This window comes from Callospermophilus lateralis, chromosome 8 (genome assembly GCF_048772815.1).
Source record: "Callospermophilus lateralis isolate mCalLat2 chromosome 8, mCalLat2.hap1, whole genome shotgun sequence".
Taxonomy (NCBI): Eukaryota; Metazoa; Chordata; class Mammalia; order Rodentia; family Sciuridae; genus Callospermophilus; species Callospermophilus lateralis.
This window is the reverse complement of record NC_135312.1, coordinates 120,606,157-120,628,344: the sequence shown is the minus strand read 5'-3', so window position 1 is coordinate 120,628,344 and position 22,188 is coordinate 120,606,157.

Genomic DNA, 22,188 nt, shown 5'->3' with positions numbered 1-22,188 from the left:
GTATAAATGCAAGGAGCTTTTTATGGGGCCAGTGATGCCGAGAAACAATTCATATTGTACCTCATGTATTGCCCTCCAGGATTTGAGACTACAAAGGTGTAAAAGACACTGCAACCCTCTATATTGATATTCCCAGGGGCTGAGGAGTGCCCCCATGGCATTCAGTACAGGCACACATGTCCAGCCCTCCTGTTAAAATCAGAGAAAATATTACCCAGAGGCCCCAATGAGAACAGTTTGATTCAACCCTGGTGGATAATGGCCAACAGATAGTAAAACATAAGTTGAAATATTGATCTAAGAAATTTTGTTTCTATGTTTTCGGTTCTCTGTTCTTTAAAGTGGGAAAGAAGGCCAACACTCTGAATCCTTAACTTGAATAGAGAAAAATAATATTAAGAATAAGAGCTGCACAATGCAATACTGTGGAAATGTGTTTCAACTTATTCCTAAGGCCAGGGCCAGCAAATCTGCAAAGGGCCAGTTAATAAGAATTTTAGGCTTTGAGGACTGTATCGTCTCTATTTTAATAACTTAGATCTGCTGTAACAGAATCAAAGCAGTCAGAAACAATATGTGAATAAATCAGAATGATTGTGCTCCAAATAAAACTGTATTCATGAACTCATATTTAAATTTTACATAATTTTCCCTGTGTCACAAAATATTATTCTTTCACTTTTTTTTTTTTTTCCAACTGTTTTGGTAGCTCATGGCTTGAGTTGCATTTTTCCATTGGTCATCATTTACTGTCCCCTGAACTAAGGGACATTATTATGGAACTGTGGCCTTCCAAGAAACTGAGGCACTACAAAGACCCCCTCTTCAAATCCTGATTCTTGTACTTAAGTCAGAAAGATTTCAGACATGTTTCTCAGAGTAACAGGAATATCTTAAAATAATTCGCCCATATTTTCTGGGATCTCTAGGGATCCCAAAGAAGTTTCCAGAGAGTCTTGCCCAGGTCTACCTCTTGACATTTTTTTTTTTTCAGTTGGAAATATTTAATAGCAGGCAAAATAGAATTCAATAAGAAAAGCATTATGAGACAAAGGCAATCGATTTCCAAAAGTTGTAAAACAATAAAAATCCACTAAAAATAATGGATCTTTATGTAATAATAGCTTCAAAATGTATAAAACAAGCACCTCTTGACTTTAGACTAACAGCAGGGTGACATCAGACTTTAAGTCCCCATTGTCATGGCAACTCTAGGTCACCTTGGCCCATGCTGACCAGTTCTAATTGGATTCTTAACCATACATTCTTATAGATTTTATGGTTTGGGGGAACTATCCTTATCTCCCAGAGTTTCAGGATCTGATCACAAACATCTCCTCCTTTAGGGTAACTAGGGTTCCTCTTACCAACATTGTCTTGGGCCTGCATTTCTCCTGCAGTGAACAGGAAGTTTGCTGAGGAATGGGACCTATCTTGTCCACTGAGGCCAGGAAAGTTGCAGGTAAATTGCTTCTTGGAAAAGAAAGCATGTGGGGGTCAGCCCAGGGGCCCGTTTCATAAAATTATCCTCTTAACCTCATGTTCTCACCATTCACATCTGCTTGTCCTTAACGTTATGGGACATGACTCTTTATGAAAAAGAAAACAAAACAAAACATAAAATATAACTTCAATCAGAAGGAAGATGATCACAAGAAAGACAGGACCTTATTTCAAATTTTCATCTTTAGAGCCTAAAGACATTTTAAAGAAATTATTCTAATTCAATAATAAAAATAATTTGATAAAAAGAAAAAGATTATGGTAAATCTTCTATAATGCTCTTTTATTGAATTATGTATTTTTAAGAAGACTGAAATTCTTTAATGTTATTCATTTTTTTTTTTCTTTTATGGGAATGATGGTGGCTTTGAATATTTTTCTTAGGGAAATTCAATCAGGAACATTCCCTACATGTCTTAAAGTCAATCACCCATATTTTCTTCATGTTCTGTGTTTTCATGGATTTGGGCTCACAGATCATCTGTTGTTACTAACCATAAGTAGAACATATATTTCCTAGTCCATATACTTAAGTGCCATCCTAGTCATTAATGAGGAGTAAGAATCTCAGTCAAGGTATTCAGCTTATTTAAATCAGGTGCACACATCCTAAAATATAAAAACTATGAATTCAGGACATGGATCCACATAATGATTAATACCTTTCTTTTTTAAAAAGTAATCCCAAATAAGCACCTCAAAGACAAACACTTGGATGCACATTCCTATCATTTTGATGGACTGGTCTCAAAAGGTCATTGGGATACATGAAATTAATCTTTATCAAAAAGCATCGAATGAATATCGCTCCTTCCTTCCAGCTGAATCCTAATGTAGCCAATACTGAAACCTGAAACCCAATACTATCTGATTCCAAAGTCGGTGATACCTCCCATACCCTTTGAAGTTGATTCCAATTGTCCTAATTTAATGTTCATTCCTTTCATGTTAATTCCTTTTCTGTTCCACCCTGATAGGTCTCCTGCCTGGATGCCCTTTTCTTTTATTGTTCAAGGAAAACTCTAATATCATCTCCTCTAAGGGATTTTGGGGGATCCCTGCCTCAACATCCTTCCACTGCAGAGGCATCTGTCACAGGTCTACGCCCTGCAGTGCACTTCCTGTTTACACCTTCTGGCTTCCTGTTCTGTGCCAGAAGTTTTTTGAGGACAGAAGTTTTTGTCCCTTCAGCACCCTGCCTCAGACTGGGTGTAAATGAAGAGTAGAGGTTAAATATTTAGGGTATTCTTGGTAGCTCACAGTGCCATCCAAGGCTTGCTCTTGTCTTTCTCTGGTACCATCTCCAACGTCTATAGGAAGTAGGTGTCTCCTCTGAAGCTAGTCACTGCCTGTGACTCAGTCTCAGAGCCCTCCAGGGAGCCAAAGACCCCCTGCCCTGCTGAAGCCAGGGGACAGCATAGAGCATACCCCCTTCCCCCAACCCTCAGGCAGCTCTGGAATGCTGCACTGAAGGGGCTTAGAAGTCTGATAAGAAGATGGGAGCGGGAGGGACACTTAAGGAATGTGTCTTGAAGTTACTTTTTCAGAGCAGGAATAATATTTTTATTGTGTGTTTATTTGGAGTGACAAATAGGGGCTTTCAGAGATAATAGGGAGATGCTCCTCCGGCCAGCTCTACCACCCACTGTTCCTGTCTCTCTGTCTCTTCTTCTACTAGCATAACACTTCAGTCTCCAAAATATAAATATCTTGTTCTCTCTAGCAAGTGAAATATCTCTGAACACAAAATGGGAGAAACAAAATTTCCAGCTAGTTTGGATTTTTCCCTTGTGTTGCACCGAGTCTAACACATTAGTGACTAAAAAGAAATTTTTTGGTCCCAATGAAATCTACACATCTGCATCTATGGTTTTAGTGACTTTCTTCAAGTTTTTCAAATTCCCCATTTTAAGAGGAAAATCTTAATTCCTCACTCCTTGACTGTGACTTGCTTCTAATAAACAATATAGTGAGAGTTACAGTACTCCATGTTGGACTTGGTTATTTAAAAAAAAAAACACTGTGTCCTCCTTCCTGCTCTGTCTCTGGGGCAAGTGAAAAAAATTCATGCTGTGAAAAAGCTCTCCATGTGGCAAAGAACTAAGAATTTCTACAAATAGCCATGTGAATGTCTTTTTTTTTTTTCTTTTCCATTTTTGCAGTACTGTGGATTGAATGCAGAGGCATTCTATCACTGAGCTACATCCCCAGCCTTTTGTTTTTTATTTTGAATCAGGATGTCGCTAAATTGCCCAGGCTGGACTTGAACTTGCCTTCCTGCTTCCGTCTCCTGAGTTGCTGGAATTACAGGCATGTGCCATCATGCCCAGCTGGAATAAATCATCTTAAAAATGTATCCTTAGCCCTAGTCAAGCCTCCAGATGACTGTAGCCCTGGTCAAATATTTGATTACAGCCTCATGAAAGACTGTAACAGAGAACCATCCAAATTACTGACCCATCAAAACTCTGAGAAAATAAATGTTTATTGATTTAGGCTGTTAAGCTTTAGAAAAAAATTCTTCTAGAGTAATAGGCAATAGATACAAATGATCTGACAAAAGTCAGATGATATTTCTATCATCTGACTTTCCTGTATAATTTTGAAAAATTGGCAGACTTAGGAGGAGGAAAGGTAGTCTGCAAGCACTAACATCTAATATAAGGGATCAGTAATTGAATGTGTATTCTGTCCTTAGATAATTAACTACTTAGCAATAAGTCACATAAGTAGATCGAAATGCCTCCTTTTAGATTCAGAATCATATCTAATTGTCCCCATGATATCTTTACCAGGATATCTCTAGCAGATTTCTTCTAAAGATAGAGGCAACAATTTTTCTCACCATCTTTTGATTTGTAACTCTTCTCAATGAGAATTAGATTCTATTTCTCTTTCCCTTGAATCTGATCTGGTATGACTTTTATTGACCATCAGAATAGGATAAAAGTGCAAGACCCAGCTGTTGGTCCCTGGAGGACTTGCAGCCTCAGATTTATTTTCTCAGACTGCTAGCCTGACAAACTTCCACATAAGGAACCAGTCTATGTGCCACGCTCCATCCTAAATTCTTCTTTGGATGAAACATGTCCCTGCACTCATGAGCCTTCACTCTACTAGATGAGAAGACCTTCCAGCCTATTGGAGGATGATAGGCCGAGAGGACAATTGAGGTAGCCCTGCCAACAGCAAGTCCAACTGCAAAGACATAAGTGAACTCATCTTAGGTCTTCCAGGTCTTAGATCCTTCAGCCAAAAACAGTAATATGAGTGAGGTCCAGGGAGACTGGTCGAAGAATAATCCAGCCAGCCCGCAGAATTGGAAGAAATAACAAATAGTGGTTTTAAGACACTATTTTGGAGTAGCTGGTAACAAAATGAAAGATAACTGATATAGTCTCTGTATCAAACTTAACACATGCCAAATTGAACTCTTTATTCCCCCACCCAAATCTGATCCTTGTTCTGTATTCTTCCCCCTGATTCTACCCAGTTGCTCAATCTACCAGCAATCGTCACTTTGAAGTACATCCTCTTTACCATCCTGAACTTTTTGATCTACTCTAATTCTCTGTAAATACCATCTCCTCTTGTGTGAATTCCCAAAGTAGCTTTTGGGGGAATATTTCTATTTCTCCCTGTTCAACCCATTCTCCATATATTAGCCAGTGGGATCTTTTTAAAACATCTGTCTGATCATAGCACTTCACGGCATAATATCATCTGAAATCTTCCTGTCACACATTGTGATATTAAAATTCATTGTCATGATCTGTTCCCTATCAATCTTTTTATTATTATTTTTTATTATTTTATTATTAGTTCATTACAGGTGACCCTAATTCATTTTGACATAATTATACCAGCATTGAATAATTTGCTCCAGTTCACTCTCCAGTACTTCCCTTCTTCTAGTTCTCATTCCTCTACTCTAGTGAGCTTTCTTCTACTTATATACTTTTTAAAAATTATAAAGATGAAATTCACTGTGGTTTATTCATAAAGGTACATAAGAAAGCTTGAGCAGATTCACTCCACCGTTCTTCCATTTTCCCATTTCTGCTCCCTCCCTCTCAATCCCCTTCTCCACTGATTTCTCTTCTATTTTCACAGGATTTCCACTCCCACTTTTCTTCTCCTCCTCCCCCTCCTCCTCATTCCTTTTCTCCTCCCCTCCTCCTTCTTTCCCCCCTTATTTTGGTCTAGCTTCCATAAATGAGAACATTCAACCCTGACTTTCTGAGTCTGGCTTATTTCACTTAGTGTGATGTTCTTCAGTTCCATCCATTGACGAGCAAATGCCATAATCTCGTTCTTCTTTATGACTGAGTAAAACTCTATGTCTATCTATGCCACATTTTCTTTATGCATTCTTTCATCTTAAATAACTTGATTACAATTCTTTTTTTTTTTTTTTTTGGTTCCCAACATTCAATGTCTTTTAGCCATAAGATGTTCTCATTTGCTAATCCTCCTACCTGAACACACTCCTCTAGGCTCTACTAGGATAGGTTCTTCCTAATTCTTGAGCTCTCAGTTCAAATTATCCTCCAGGAGATGATTCTTGACCACATAGCTCAAGAAATTTCTTGGTATAATCATAATTTAATTATAAGCATAAAAATTGTTCTTGCTATATTAAAATGAAAGCCATTAGGTACTGACCAAATTATTAAAATGGCCAGGTGTATTAGTAAGCTTTGCAACCACTGAGACCAAAATACCTGATAAGAACAATTGAGAGGAGAAAAAGTTTATTTTGGCCTCACAGTTTCTGAGGTTAAGTTCATGCTCAGCCAACTCCATTGTGCTGGGCTTGAGATGGACAGAACATTGTGACAGAAGGGCATGACAGAGAAAAGCTGTTCAGCTTCTGGCAGCCAGGAAGGAGAGAGAGAGAGAGAGAGAGAGAGAGAGAGAGAGAGAGAGAGAGAGAGAAAGGAGGGGAGAGAGAGAGATAGTCCAAGTTCACATTCCCAGTGACCTACTCCCTCTAGCCATGCCCCACCTGCCTACTGTTACTGCTCAGTAGTTCATTCAAATTACTAATCCATCAATGAATTAATCCACTAAGGAGGTTACAGCTCTCATAATCTAATTACTCCGCCTCTCAACACTGCTGCATTTCTTAATACAATTTGTTTTTGAGGGACACCTCATATCCAAACAATAACGCCAGGATAGGAGGTTCTATGTTAGGCCTCTGTATTAGCTACTGTTCTGTAGAGGAACAGAACCATCAGGATACGTCAATGTATGATTATAAAAGGGGATTTATTAGACTGGCTTACATAATCAGAATCTGGATCGTCCCATAAGGCCATCTCTAGGCTGGAGAGCCAGAGGAATGAGCAACTGCTCAGTCCAAGAAGCTGGAGCCTAAGAACAAGAGCGATCAATGATGCAGCCCAAGTCCAACACTGAAGGCTTGGAAACTCTGGAGAATTGCTGGTCAGAGTCCCCTTTGGAAAAGCAAAAGAGCTGGAGTCTGAGGTCCTCAGGAGATAGCAGCAGCAATTGAAGCACCTGTTCAAGAAGAACTGGGCTTGCGTGTGCCTCAGCATCCTTCTTCTTCCACCGTTTGTTCCACCCAGGCCCCTAACTATTGGACTGTGCTGTAAGTACAGAGGAGCTCTTGACAGGTCTCTCTGTTTGAGTTTACTGACTGCCAATCATCAGTGGAAACACCCTCATTGACACAGCAGAAGTTTCTTAATCCTAGGCATCTCTTATTCCAATGGAGTTGACAGCCCAGATTAACCATCACAGCCTCCAAAATGATTTTTAAAAAATGTATCACAAGAATTGCTAATATTTTTTGCCACATTGGGATACTAGGAGGCACTCTAAGGATTGCTGGCTTCAGAATCACATCTTATCCACATATCCAGGGACCAGAAAATGAAGGCTGTACTGGCACCTCCAGGAGTGTACCTGGCATAGCTATTAGCTCAAGAGCCCCTCTGTACTTGCTAGATTCTTGGTAGCAAAATGTGTGTCTCATGGCCACTGCCTCCTATTTAACCTGTGTTTGAATTCAAGTCTTTCATAGGGACACATGATTGGTGGAAACTGCATCACCTTGAGAACTTTAGATTCAAGGGGATTTAAAAAAATTATCTCTGCATCTAGAAGGTAAGGAGAAGACTGTTGTAATAGATGTTGCTGTATCTGCCTTTGTCCCCCAACATTCTCCTGTAACCTTTTAATGGTCCCAATTAAATAATAATCATTTATAAAATGTATTTTAATTTGAAATCTTACAGGCACCCATACATCTGGGTATAAAATTTTTATTTGCTTTCACCGTATTTTGAAGAAAAAAAAATGCCCATGTGTGCAAGGACATTATCTTGTTCATAGCACTTAGAAGGGAGGTTGACACATGGCAACTCCTCAATTAATATTTGTAGAATGAAGAAATAATAACAACATAAATAAATATTAGTCTTTTAACAAAAATCATAGTCATTTTATGATGACTGAAGAAGGGTGGACCTTGGCTTTCTGGACTTAAGGTTTAAGCCCAGTCCTCAAGAATTCCTTCTTCCAGGCTCTTTAATTGACAACCCAACCACACCTCCATGCCCTCCCCTTTGAAGACGTCTCTCTTATTCCTTGGTGAAAGTCTTCTAGAGCGTGGTAGCCTATCACATATAAGCAGGACAAAGGCTGACATTGACTTTTATCCTCTTTTAAAGTTGTGTAAAAGGGAAGAAGAATAGGGGTGGGTGTTGGCTCCAGCTCATAAGCTAATGTGCACATGGGATGCCCATTTCTGCTTCGATCTTCCCACCAATGAAAATTGTGGACATCCTGGGTCCTTACTGAAATTTATTTAATAATCATATCTTTTTAACACAAGCATTACTTACTTTAGTCAGCAATATATTAAAGAAATAATCTTTTTCTTCTCTGTTGAATTCTGGCCCTTCCCTACAGACTTTATGATTTCTCATAATTGGATTGAGGAGTGTCAGGCTCTTCCTCCTTTCTCTGTAGACTGGTGGCATCAACCAGGAACTACACTGACTTTTAATCCATTAAGTCCTGTGTTAGCCAGCCCTTCACTGCTGTCACTAAAACACCTGACAAGAACAAATTAGAGGAGGAAACATTTATTGGCGGCTCATGGTTCAGGGGTCTCAGTCCATAGACCACCAACTCCATTGCTCTGAGCCCAAGGTGAAGCAGCACATCATGGCGGAAGGTGTGGTAGAGGAGCACTGTTCCATTTATCACAGCCAGGAAGCAGAGGGAGAGAAACAGAGAGAGAAAGAGCGTGCAAGGGGTCATAGGGCAGTTGAACCTGTCCACGGCACATCCCCAGTGGCCCAACTCCTTCAGTCACACCCTACCTACCCACAGTTACCCCCATGACAGTCCCTTCAAAGTAGGATGGACTGATTTAGTTACAACTCTCATAGTCGAATCATTTCACCACTGAACATTCCTGCATTAACATGGGAATCTTGGGGGGACACCTCCAATCCAAACCTAACAAGTCTCAAATTTCCAAATCTATTTTCAAACTATTTTAATGCATCTATGTCAATGCAAAATTGACACAGATGCATTAAAATAAATTGAATATCATAATCTAAAACATACATATCATACATAACCATTCTTATAAGGTAATTATGTTACATATTATATGCCTATATGTATTCATATCATATCCTCTATTTAAACCTTTTTTAAAATTCCATATCTGAGACAATGAGACAAAACAGTTAATGTCTTCTTTTTTTTGTTAGAATGGGCATGAGGTTGGTTCCAACTGAATTCTTTTGATACATTCTGTTAAATTTGTGGGGATAAGAAAAATGGAACAGTGCCATTTCTTACCAGAATACCAGTAAGTGTGGTCAGAAGGTAGTTTTTCTAGAGTTTATTCTCCAATAAAAGAATTACATTTGGCCTTCAGCCTATACCATAGTTTTCATTTTCTTTCCTTCATTTTCTGAAGGAGAATCATTTAGAGAAGTAAAATTTGGTGGCCAGTTTTCACTAACTTTAATTAGAGAAATGGGTTGCCTTGTATCCTCTTTTCTACCCTAATCAAAAGTCTGACCACCTCTTAATATATCAAACAAAATATATTGGTTTTCCTTCTGTTTAACGTCTAATATAATATTAATCTAATCTCCATTAACTTAATTTAGATATCTGGTCCCTCCTAGGCCATGAAAAAGGGAACAAAAATCTTGTAACCAGAAAGTCTGCCTAGAAGAAATCGAAGGAATTAAGGGTTTTAAAAGGGAAGATGACACTTTGGGACAACGAGTATACTGTTGTAACCTTAAATTTAGGCAAAACAAAAATAATTCTTTGTTCCTAATTATGGTGGACCCCACTTCGCAAATAGGTTCAGGTGAAAATGAATATATAATTAGAGACAGGAAAAAGAAATCCAGCAACTCATCTTCCTAGTTGGATATGATGCAGAGATGACGGTCCTCTGTCTCTCGAGATTGAGCGAAAGAAAGTTATGATAGATCCAATAGGTACACTTTTAAAAAGTTAATTTAAATTCCTCCCAAAGCAGAGAACGATCATTAATCTTGGAAGAAGGGGGTCTATAGTCCAGAGATACTCATTTCAACTTCATATAAAAATGAGTTGAACGCATGGAAAAGGTTCATGTGTCTTGATGCCATTTTGGCAGTCCTAGGTCTAATTACTTAAAATATGACAAAGAAACTATCACTGCTCCACAGGAGGCCCAAGTCAGCAATGCTATGCAGCACTATTCTAAAGTAGTCAGAGAGAGCTACAATAATGAGGACTCCCAAGTCTTAGGCTTTGGTCAAAGTGGGTAGATGTTAAAATAAATGTTGATCTTTGGGGTTAAAGGGAAACTCGGGAGCTTACTATACAAAACCAAGAAGAGTCCTTGAAGCTTTTAACCTTCTTTTCAGAGTCTAGAAGTCACACATATGAGGCTTTAAGTTTACTCTAAACCCTTCAGTTTGTGATGGACAATAATGTGGTTTCTGTTTGTGCTTGCTGGATTGCCTGTCTGTGTTTATTTGCGGGTTGTGGCTAACTGATCACACACCATATCTGTTCCATTGTGGTAGACCAGCACTATTTGCTTTGTTATTTTCCTGGAGCTTGTTTGTAAAGTGTTTCCAGACGTCAAACAACCGGGTTATTCCAAGCACTCTTATTTTCTAAGCATTTAATGCATCTCCTCCAGTGACTCGGGTTGAAACTCTGATCTGTTGATTTAGATGGCTAAAGTATTTAGGTGAAAGATGGAAGGAGAGATCATAGATGATAGATAGAAAGATAGTGGATACATGAACTTTTGGAGATCATTTCTGTTTATGGAAATCTTGAGAATTAATTTGGGGGTTGTGCATTACAGGGGGGAGAGAGTGAGGGGGAAAGGGGGGCATAATGAGTGCAAAAGAACATAAAAGGGAGAGAAAAAGAGACAGAGACCAAGAAACAGAGTGAAAGTCAGTTCAAGTGGGTGACTATAACCTCTGGCAAGAGATCAGACAAACAAGTTCAACCCAAAGTCAATTTAACTTTATTGGACCACACTGTCTCAGGCAATTAGAAAAATATTTGTAAAACATCAGATGAGAAAAAGGAACGTGGAGCCCAATAATGCAAAACAATGTTTATAAGAGAGAAATCATGAAGTGGGAAGAATAAACACAATTATTCTATCAGCACCTCCTGTTCTTCTAAAGATTACTTAACTCACATGAAGAGAACTCTGAACAAACAGCCAAAATAGTTTCTTGCTAGCATACTCCTACCCCCAAAGTAGTTAGTTTTAAGATTAAAAAGAAATAAAAAGCTTGAGAAATTTTCAATTTTGACGAACTAGAGAAAGTCTTCATGGAATTACTAATTATTTTTAGGCAACTGATAACAATTGCAAGCTGAAAGGAAAATAAAATTGTCTTTATAGTTCCTATTTGGTAATGCACACAAGTGATAGATGCAAAGGTCAGACTATAAATATAGGCTTATTTGGAAAGGAGAATGCACATTGACTCCATCCAACCAAATGGACTTCTTTATGGTTGGTATAAAGGTAACTGGACTCAAAGTAGCTGAGTAGTTCAGTTTGCTATGCCAATTCTTACGCGTAGCCACAGCTGAGTATCTCTGGGAGCTGGCAAGCTTGGAGCCCCATAATCAGAGATGTTTTCTAGCACATACACACACAAAACAAACAAACAAACAAACAAACAAACAAAAACCAACAAACCAACCAACACACAACACACACAATCTTTCTCTCAAAAATATTCACCAACTGCTTGTAATTCATTCCAATAAACGGTGATTCTGCACCTAATCCTCTTCCTCCTTTTTTACCAGGCCTCACCCTTTTTACAGAACTGTCCCTATTATTCCCTATCCTTTTATCTTTATCAAATCCTCCCTAATTACCAAATTCTGTACCTACTTTTGGGGAAAAAATGTATGCAGTTTCCTTCTCAGGTCACAATAAAATCTACTATTTATATCAAAACAAAATGAGATTGAAGGAGGCCTTTCGTGTCTGCCATGGATATTCCAATTAACTGTCACAAATATGTCAACCCTCAAATTAGTTCTGCTTCTTTAGAACAAAGTAAGATACATTAAAATCTATGCCAGGTTCTCATTAAAAAAAAGAAAGAAAGAACAACTATTATGAAATATGCACAAAGATAGTTATCATATGTGGTAACTCTTCAGGAAATTATAGATTAATGAAAATTTAGACATCTAAGATTCTTAATACGGAGATTCCTAATACGAATTTAGATATTGAAGATTCCTAATACTAGTCTGGGACTTCTTTGGTAATAATCATCTTCATTTGAATTCTGTTGAGTTTCCTGAATTATTTTAAGGCTTTTAAAAGAGAAAAAGTTCTCTTATGAGTTTACTATCATTTTGTACCATAATCAGTAGGAAGCTCTGAAGATATACAGAAGGAGTAGATATATGCCTGCAATGAAGAAAATCCTAGAGAAATGAAATTGCCAGTTGGATTATAAGCTGACATCCATATATGTGTGGGTGTCCACGGGTGTATTTGTGGGTGGGTGTGTTTCCTTCTGCTTTATGAAGTTTTAGAATGTGAGACATTTATTATGCCCTTTAGCCAAAACAGCAGAAGAGAGTGGTTTCCCTGGGCATCTGGTCACTTTTTAAGTACTATTATTGAATCAGTATTCTTGGAAGAGACTGATGTGGTAAACCCCTTCTGTTAATTTCCCCTGAAGAATGTCACATTGGGTAATGTTCTGTGGGTGGTCATGTAATGAGACACTGGTGTCTGTCTATGACACATACTGTACATGAAAGGAGGCATAGATAAAGGTAACTTGAATTCCAACCCTTCTGTGTTTATGTGATGCTTATCACCATTCTATCTAGACACCCAGACTATAAGCTTTATGACAAGTCACTTTTCCACCTTCATTCTATTGAAATCAATGGACAATGAGTCTGAGCAGGCTCTGGAAGGGTTAATGTGTGCACATGCATCTGGGGAGTCAGATGGGAATGCACTGACCCAAGTGGCAACAGTTTCCCCATTTCCAATGATGTAAGCAACTGTTTCAGTGGAATATCACTGGAAATGAATCCTCTATTTTATAAACATATCCTAAGTACATTTGTAAGCATCTAGTTATTTCAACTGTTTTTACCTAGTTACTTTTGTAAAAATATAGCTATTCATGGTCCTAGTTTATTTTGAAGTTTAATAGCATGGAAAATTTCAAAAAAAAAAAATATTCCTTTTTCTGTAGAAAAGAGCAAAAGTTACAGCAACTGTGTTTGGATATATATATATATAATGCCTAATATATTCATATGTATGCATGTCTATACAATATATGCATACATGTACAAAAGTATCAAAAGTACCTATTCCTTTTTGCATATAAATATGTTTTTTTGAAAAGATTGACCCCTAGATGGTATCTTCTCTTTTACATCATAGAGTTGACACAAGAGTGCATGTTGTTGATTAAGACCAAACATCACCAAGTCCAACTGGACTTTTTACAAACCAAAATTACGACAATGTGACACTTAGAACATCTGTATTTTCTTTTGGAAAGCCTTTCACTTCCTTCCTCTTTCTCCCCTCTAGCTTCCTTTGTTTTCTTTCCGTTTTGAACTGTAACCGGGACATTCTGGAACATAGATTTATTCATCTTGACCTCAGCTGTGATTAACCCACCCGAGACAAAGATCAACTTCTGGCAAACACTGACTCCCTCTATCTCACATCAATAATGCCAGTTCACCTAGTTGGGTGTAGTATTTGGCTTAGGTGTGGTTAAGAAAGAAACTCCAGAGAGCAAAGAAACAAAAATTCTCTGAGATGCATTTATCAAACACCTATTGGGTTCCACTTATCTTACAGGCACTGGGGAGAAGGTAGATTTAATTAAAAGATTAATTTTACTGCACTTGGAATTCTGAAATGCAAATGGGATTGGAGAGGATGATAAATAGCTTACAGTCCACATTTGGAAGCCCCGTTTTTGTTCTACCACCATTTGGTATAAAAACAAATTACTATTCTCATTGGGTGGGAGGAGATACTAGTGTCGATTAATCAAATACACTGGCAGTTAAGATGAAGGAAAACTTAGTTAATATTAAAACCTCATTGGAACCATTAGTCCTGACTTCGTTATCAAAACTTTTGCCCAGGCTGCTATCCATTAACAAAATTGATGAATCCAACTTTCAATGTTTTGCCTCTCTTCTACCGGTCATTTGTCAGTCAATAGCTTTTATTAAGTATTTGCTAACTACAGAACATTGTACAGAACATTATGTAGATTTACAGCCTCCAACCCCTGTTTGGAGGGTAGAGAAAATTACTTGAGGGAATGTCACCAGAGTTCTTGAGACTGAATTGTCATCTTTGCAAATAATTTAGTTCAATGATTAAGAAATAAGTGTCTTTTTGCAACAGGGCTTCTCAGCCTCTAATGTAATAACACATTGCTAATATCCAAGAGGAAGATTTAATATTCATCATTCCCCTTTGTTTTTACAGGCAATGATTAATATTGCCTGTAAAGAGTATTTTGAAAATCTCAGTAAATAGGAGTTGTGGTCTTTGCTTTCCAAAGGGAGGTTGATATCACAATTGTAGAGGTTATTATAGAACCATAAAATTTTAGAGTAAAGAATGTAAAGATCACTTAACCCAGTGGTTCCCAGAACAACGCAACTAGTAAATTTTCCTTGGTAGCCATTAAGAAACACAAACACAACTCTGGCCCTCCCCCGGGAATTACTGCATTAGAATTTGGGTGGATAGAACTGAAATTCTCAAGGTCTCATGTTGAATCTGTCAGCCTTGGGCCATACTCTCCAGGCCAAACTATCAATGCCCAGGTGAGGTCAAGACTCCCCCAGAATCTCCAGGTCTCACTACAGAGGGCACCAATGCTGGAGAGCAGATGACCCTGCTTCCCTGCCCTCTGCAGTGTGTCAGGGGCATATGGGACCCACATGCTGGCAATGCCAACACCAGTAGTGGAGCAGACCACTCTGCAAGATGAGGTGCGCCAATCCACTCCCTACCCTTCAGCATTTTACACTAGAAAATCCAGGAATAATGGGATTCCGGAGCTCAGGGAATCAACATCCAAGATGCATAGCAAACATCCATGAGACAAGTTGGAACTATGGTTGTTTTACAAGTTGAAGAAGCAGAAACTAGGAAGAAACAAGTGATGAGATAGAAAAACAATGAGCAGAATAGTTGGAGCATCTAGAGTTTCTAAAACTGAGAGATTCACCATTTGACACCAAGTCAGATGATTTGGTGGATTGTTCCATGGCAGGGCATATGTGGTCTTCCTTGATCTTATTTATGGTCTGCAGTCTTGACTTATCCCTGCAGTTTATTAAAAGTACAGGTAATGGGGGAAGGACATCTCTCAGGCAGTTTTTCTCAGCCTCAGCTGCCCAGTAGAATTGCCGGAGTGGAGGGGATGGCTTTGAAAATACAGATGTGCAAGCCCCACTACAAAAAAGCTAATCCCTAGGGTGGCTTTCAGGCATAAGTGGTTTTGATTTTTTTTTTTTTTTTTTTTAACTACCTAGGTGATTCTAATACAAAGCCAAGGTTGGAATCCATAGCTAGGGGAAAGGAGACAAAGAACTTTGTCAATTTCCTCTGCTCCATCAGGATGAAAATGGAAGTGAGCCCTAGGCCGAGGATAATGATAAACGGAAGTGAGCCCTGGGCCGAGGATATCATTGTGCTCATGTGTCCTGTCTTGCAGTAATAAGCTACAGCATTTCCCCACTTATGATTAACTTATAGTTTCCTTTTAAAATCATTTTGTTAGGGAGAAAACAACAATAACAAAAATTGTGTTGTTTTCAGAAAGGTGCTAAGTGGCCAATAGTTTAAGAGTGGTCTGACATGGCAAAAATTTTGATGGTGCAATGTAGATGAGGGAGGTGTGGCAAATTTTGAGCCAGTCCTCACGACCAGTTGAGTCAGTTGGGGAATCAGGAGACCAAAGATCCTGCTGCTCCTGGTTCCTGGAGCTCCTATTCTTCCTTGGTTTCTAATCAAAAGGATCCAAATAATTGCTTTCCCTTAATGCCTGTAATAACTTGAAAGGTTCTTCTTATTTCTTACAAGCAAAAGAAACTTCCTAAAATTTCCTTCATAGTAAAACTATATAGGGGGCTCTGGGGCCATGGAGTTAATAAATATATTTATTGTTCTCCTTTAAGTATGGGTCCTGATTTTACAACTGTAATATGTAAGGGTGGAAACATGTGCAAATATGTATTCTTAAAGTTCAAAAAGGGTTATCTGGCTGCTCCTTTCATTTCCAAGGCTACTCAAGTAGATTGGCTGACCACCCAAGATTTGGTTTAGACTCTAGAATGGCATTTTTGCAAATGGTCTACACATGCTCTTCTAGATTAAAAAAAAAGAAGCTAGACAGAAAAAAACAACAACAACAACAACCCATGCACAGACACATATCATACACACATGCACACTCTGAAACAAATATAAGCACAACTAAATTGCAGCCGTCCGACTAAATAGAACAATGAACATGTAAGAGTTACTTTTGGGGGGTTTTGTTTGTTTGTTTTTAACCTGTTGGAAAGACTTTATTGGAGCAGGTAGGAAATAACTCGTATCCACAAAAATGATCAAATAGTCAATAGGGGACAGGACCTCAGCAGCAGGTAAAGTAATAAAGGAGGAGAGACTCTGCTGATTGAAAGAAGAATAAGGAGGCATTGGTTCATAGGTGCTGGCCAGAAAATCCATGTCTTGGCTCTTAAAAATAGTTTAAGAGTTAATTGGGAAAAAAATTAAAAATGTCATTATTTTGAAGTTAACATGTATTAAAAACTATGCTTAAGGCATAGGGCTGAGTCCGTTCTACCCTTTGAGTCATTTTTTCCTCCCAGCACATCCTTGAAGGTGGGAGGGACTTAAGACCTAATATGCAGGGAAAAAAATGGGAGCCCAGAGGTGCTAAGTGTTTGGCCCAGCGTTTGTTCAAATACACATCTCAGACTTAAACGCGGGCTTTATTTTGTGAGCATTACAAATATTTCTGAGTCTTCAAAGATGTGAACAAGAAAGAGAAATTAAATGCCTCATGAATCAACTTTTCATATGCTGAAATTTCTGTTTTGCAATAGTTAATTTTTTTTTCCTATTGAAGTTGATATAATAAACATCTGCTAAATCAAAAAATTGGAAAAGAGCCTAAAAGTTGTGAAAACCACACAATAGAAATGTAGAGAACTTGAGGTGTTGCAATGATTCGAATTTTGTATTATATAAAACATAACATATAAACTAGGAATGTTTACAGTCTAGCTATAATTCACTAAAACACTGTACAGGGCACTGTTTTAAGCACATTCCTAAAACACTTTCAGAGACCATTTCATGAAAATGTATAATTAAACCATATATTGTACAGGAAAAAATGACTAAGGAGTGGATGTCAATCATTTATCAAGTCACATTATCATTTCCAAATGCCTAACAATCTTGTCCTAAGAGAATGCACGTGCTCAGTAAAATTCTCATTTTTTGGTCGGACCTGTGGGTAGGAGAATTGGGTCTTCCAGCAAAAGAAAAATAGATTTAACAGAAAAATACACATGATGACAGAAGTTCTGTCAGGGTGCAAACTCTTTGATTTGGGAATAGTACCCACTTCTTGGCTGAAGACAAGGAAAGATTAAATAAGGGCAAGAGCTTTCCATTTACACTATTCCTTCACTTTATTTTCAGTTCTCAATTTCTCAGTTCTGTCTTCATGAGTCTACTTTGACCTTGCCAATCTTGTCTGAAGTTTTAAGTTTTATAGAGTAGGAAATAACTGTTTAGAAGCATTGTTCAAATCATATATATTTATTTCTGCTAATTTGCGTGTTTATGTCAGTGAAAACACACATATTCAGAATCTCCCTTCTCTGTTGTTTTTTTTTTTTTTAAGTGGGAAACACTTCCGTATATTTTTATTCTGGATCATAGCAATTTTTAAAATGAAGGAAACGAGTGAGACAGAGAGAGAGAGAAGGAGAACAGAAGTTCCCTGAGAGTTGATATCCCACATGAATTTGGATGATTCCAATTGCCTGGTCATGCTTGAATTTATCTATCTATACTCAACAGCCAGACACTTTTAAAAACCTCTGTAATAATATGCTACATAGAATCACAGTTACATAATTATACAATATAAAAATGATTACTTAAGTAACATTACCGGTTAACCCTAGTAATTACCTGGACATGTATGTGGGCAAACAAGCATTTTTGCTATGGAAGTTGGCTCTATTTGAAATTGTTTCTTTATGATGAAATTGTGGAAATTCCAAAAAAAAAAAAAAAAAAAAACAACTGAAAAGACACAGCTTTGATCACTTAGCCTGTGAATTAACTTTCCAGAATGCTTTTTAAATTTGGCAAGGAACAATGTTGCAAGACAAAGACTCAAAGACAATTTGCTGAAGAAGATTTTTGGTAAATGTTGATAAATAATTCAGCAGGACTTTTTAATTTTGTTTGAGGCTTTACACAGGAAATACTTAGGTGAGAATAAAGTTGGAGAACTAGATATGTGTACAAGTAGAATCATGCTTGCCTCCTCTAATAATACAGTGATGTTAGAATCACTGCTTCCCAGAAGCTGGAACCAAAGGAGAACTGAGCCAGGGAGGGACAGGTCTCCTCACTCATGCCTAATCCGGACCAGCAGAGCCCTCTAGATGATTCAGATCCTGTAAGCCGCTCTGTAGGTTTGTGATCCATTTGGTCCATTTAATTGAATGAAGTGCCCCTTTTTCAACAGAAAAAAAAGAAGCATAGTTCATCAATTTAGTGAAAAACCAAATGATTTGATTGAATCGATTTTTACTTAGTCAAAGAGAATTCAAATTGTACGCTGAGGAACTAAAACTCAGAAAATAACTGGGGCAATTCTATACTTGATTTCCTTAATACTCTCTGGGGCTTCACATTATGAACACTTCCCAGTGTGATTTATACAAAAGTCAAACCCAAGGATGATTTTATATGTGCACACACACACATACACGCACATCCATCCATACATACATATATAAGGCCAGAAAATAAAGTATTGATGGTTGGGTATATGTTAAGAAAGGGCACAGTCAATGGAAAACTTTTTAAAAAAAATATTTTCCATGCTTTCCATAAAAACCTTCCTCAAAATCTGACTCAAAACTTAATTCAAAGTACTTCAAAGTTCTTTGCTCTGAAATTAGTTGAAGAACTGTACCGTTCTACCTGCAACTATCAATAGAAATCAATACATAATATAAAAAAAAAATTTACTAGTCTACTACTGACCTGTGTTTCTTAAATGTATGTTTTTCCTCTGATCAGTCAATACTTTATAAGTTTCTTAGAATTTCTCAGTTAAAAGAATGCATAGTAATCTATATTTTAAAAGTCTATTTCCTTATAATAAATGAAGAAAAAGTAGATGAAGCAACAGACAAGTCACATTAAATTTGAAGAGAAGTTTATAAAATAGACATTTACCCCCAAACTAGCCTTTAAATTACTAAAGAGACACAAATGCAAACATCACATAGAGTGAATTACCGATGCTGAGTGTCAGTTCTTTGCAGCTGTTTAGGTATGTGGCAATGAAATGACCCATGGACAAGAAAAATACACACAATGGTTCTACAATATGCATTAAATACTCGGAAGCCTGAGCAGCCACACAAGTTCCAACACTGTGTGCTCACTCAGGAGTCCACAGAAAGGGGTTAAGAAGGCACAAGGCGATAGGTTGATCTTTGGGTAAAAAGAAAAAAAAAATTGAAGAATGAGGTTTGAAATTCTCCAGACACGAGCAAAGGATCTCCATCCTCCTCTCCTAGGAAAAAAAGCCAAATAAAATCATCTTTGTCTTAAATAAAAGCCTTGGAGAACATAGCCACTAAACACAGTAATATGCCCCAGAAGACAAAGATAACCCATCAGTACTTACTGAGATGTTAGGATTTAAGGATATTCAATTTTCCCTTTGATGTTGGAACATTCATTTCTTTAAATCAATTTTGAAGAAAAATAAATGGTTCTAAATTCTCAGTTATAGGTAATTGTGTCATGTTGCTAGTGAACAATAAAACATATTATTTTATTTTTGAGAGAGAGAATTTTTTATATTTATTTTTTAGTTTTCGGTGGACACAACATCTTTATTTTATTTTATTTTTAATGTGGTGCTGAGAATCGAACCCAGTGCCCCGCGCATGCCAGGTGAGCGCATTACTGCTTGAACCACCTCCCCAGCCCCAAAACTTATTTTTTAATGTTAACTTTTCCCAATGCCATGTGTCATTCAGTTTTCCAGAATTACGCATTGTGATGTCAGCATTTTGGGCCGGGCTTCATGTTATAAAATTGATGTTCAATAATAATGATGGCAGGATTTAAGTTTCACTCAAAAAGAGAATTCTGGAGCAAAAGCAGATTTGATACCCAAAATGTATCCTGCAGAAATAACCATGACTTGGTTTTCTATGGTGCTTTATAGCTTTCAAAGGACATCATATTGGTCATCTATTCTGATGTTCACAAACTCTGTTATGTTGGGAAGGGGGACAATTCTTTCCATCTTACAAAGGAAGGTGCAGAGTCCAGAATCTAAGCAGCTTTCCTCTATTCCCTAAAACCCCTTCCTGGGGTCCAGTGGCTCTGGTGTAGTGTGTGGGGCCCAGTCAGGAGTCATGGACCCTCTGTGGCACCTGGTCAGGCCTCAGACTTGTCTTCCACGTTTGGAGGGGATTATAGCCTTTGTTCTGGTAACTGTTCTGTATTGTTTGCAGTCCTTGGGCCAGAGTTCATCCTGAAGTTTAGTAAGGAGCGTGAGAGCAGTCCGAACTTAGATTCAGTGAGGCTTGTCTAAGAAACGTAGACACCCAAGACCCATGGAGTCAGCCTGAAACTCACCAAGTCAAATAGAAAAAGTCTGTGAGCCGGTCAGAAAGGAAAGCTTGATTCTGAAACGCCACGGGGGAGAAACTTTGTTTTGGATGTGAGGAACTTTTTTTTTTTTTTTGAATGGTTTTACCTTTGGAATGGAGCTTTTATGTATTAACTCTATTCATAAAACACATGTCACATAGTCAGGCCTGGTTTTCTAAGTATAGGGTGGGTAGAAAGCCTTGGGTGGAAAAAGCTTGGTTATTTGAAAAACTCTTATTATGAAATTATTCAAACACATAACAAAAATAGTCCTACTAATATTTGAAAGCTATGTCCCTATAACCCAGTTTCAAGCATCACCAAGGCACGGTCAGTCTTATTTCAGATAAACCTCCATCTTCTTCTCTATCTTCTATATTGTTTTAAAGTGAATCTCTCATCTTGTATCATTTTATCCACAAATATTTTAGTTTGCATACAGACAACACCTACCTTTTTATTGAGTGTTGGACATTGTATGTATAAAATAAATAAATAAATAAATAAATAACCAGAGAGAATTTGAAGTCTAAGGTGAATTCTTCCAGAAAGGGTATATGTTTGCTTTTGGAGAGACAGATTTCACCAGGAAATCTAGATTTTCTATGACTATGGAATCAGGTCCTTTGACTTCAAACCTCCTCTTATTTTCTATTATATGATTGAAAAAAGGAAGAAAGCCAATGTTTGTTATGGACCTATTGTCTCCTTTTAGCCACTGTGGTACCTGCTTTATATACTTTAACCTCCATATGTTTTTTGGTTTTTTGAGATAAAACAAGGATATAGTGATCAAAGTACCTTTTCATCTTTGTTCTAACTGTGAAGCAGATCATATTTCCTTTCTTCTTTTTTTTTCTCTCTCTCCCTCTCTTATTTTATTTTATTTATTTTTTGAATTAGAAAATCTCAGAGAAGTTAGATAAACTACCTGTAGTTAAGATGTTCACAATTAGTAAGGTTTGACCTGAGATTGTATCATTTCTATTATCCCTTACAAATAAGCCTATAAAAATACATTTCTTTTGGATCTACAATGCGCTGAAGAGTGTGATTTGTATCTGTGTATTGGCATGTATTTTACCATTCCTATGAGGAAGTTTATAAATATTCTAATTTTGAAACATCTGTCCTGTTGTAAGGAATTTGGGGGCAGAAATCACTGTAACCTGAAATAC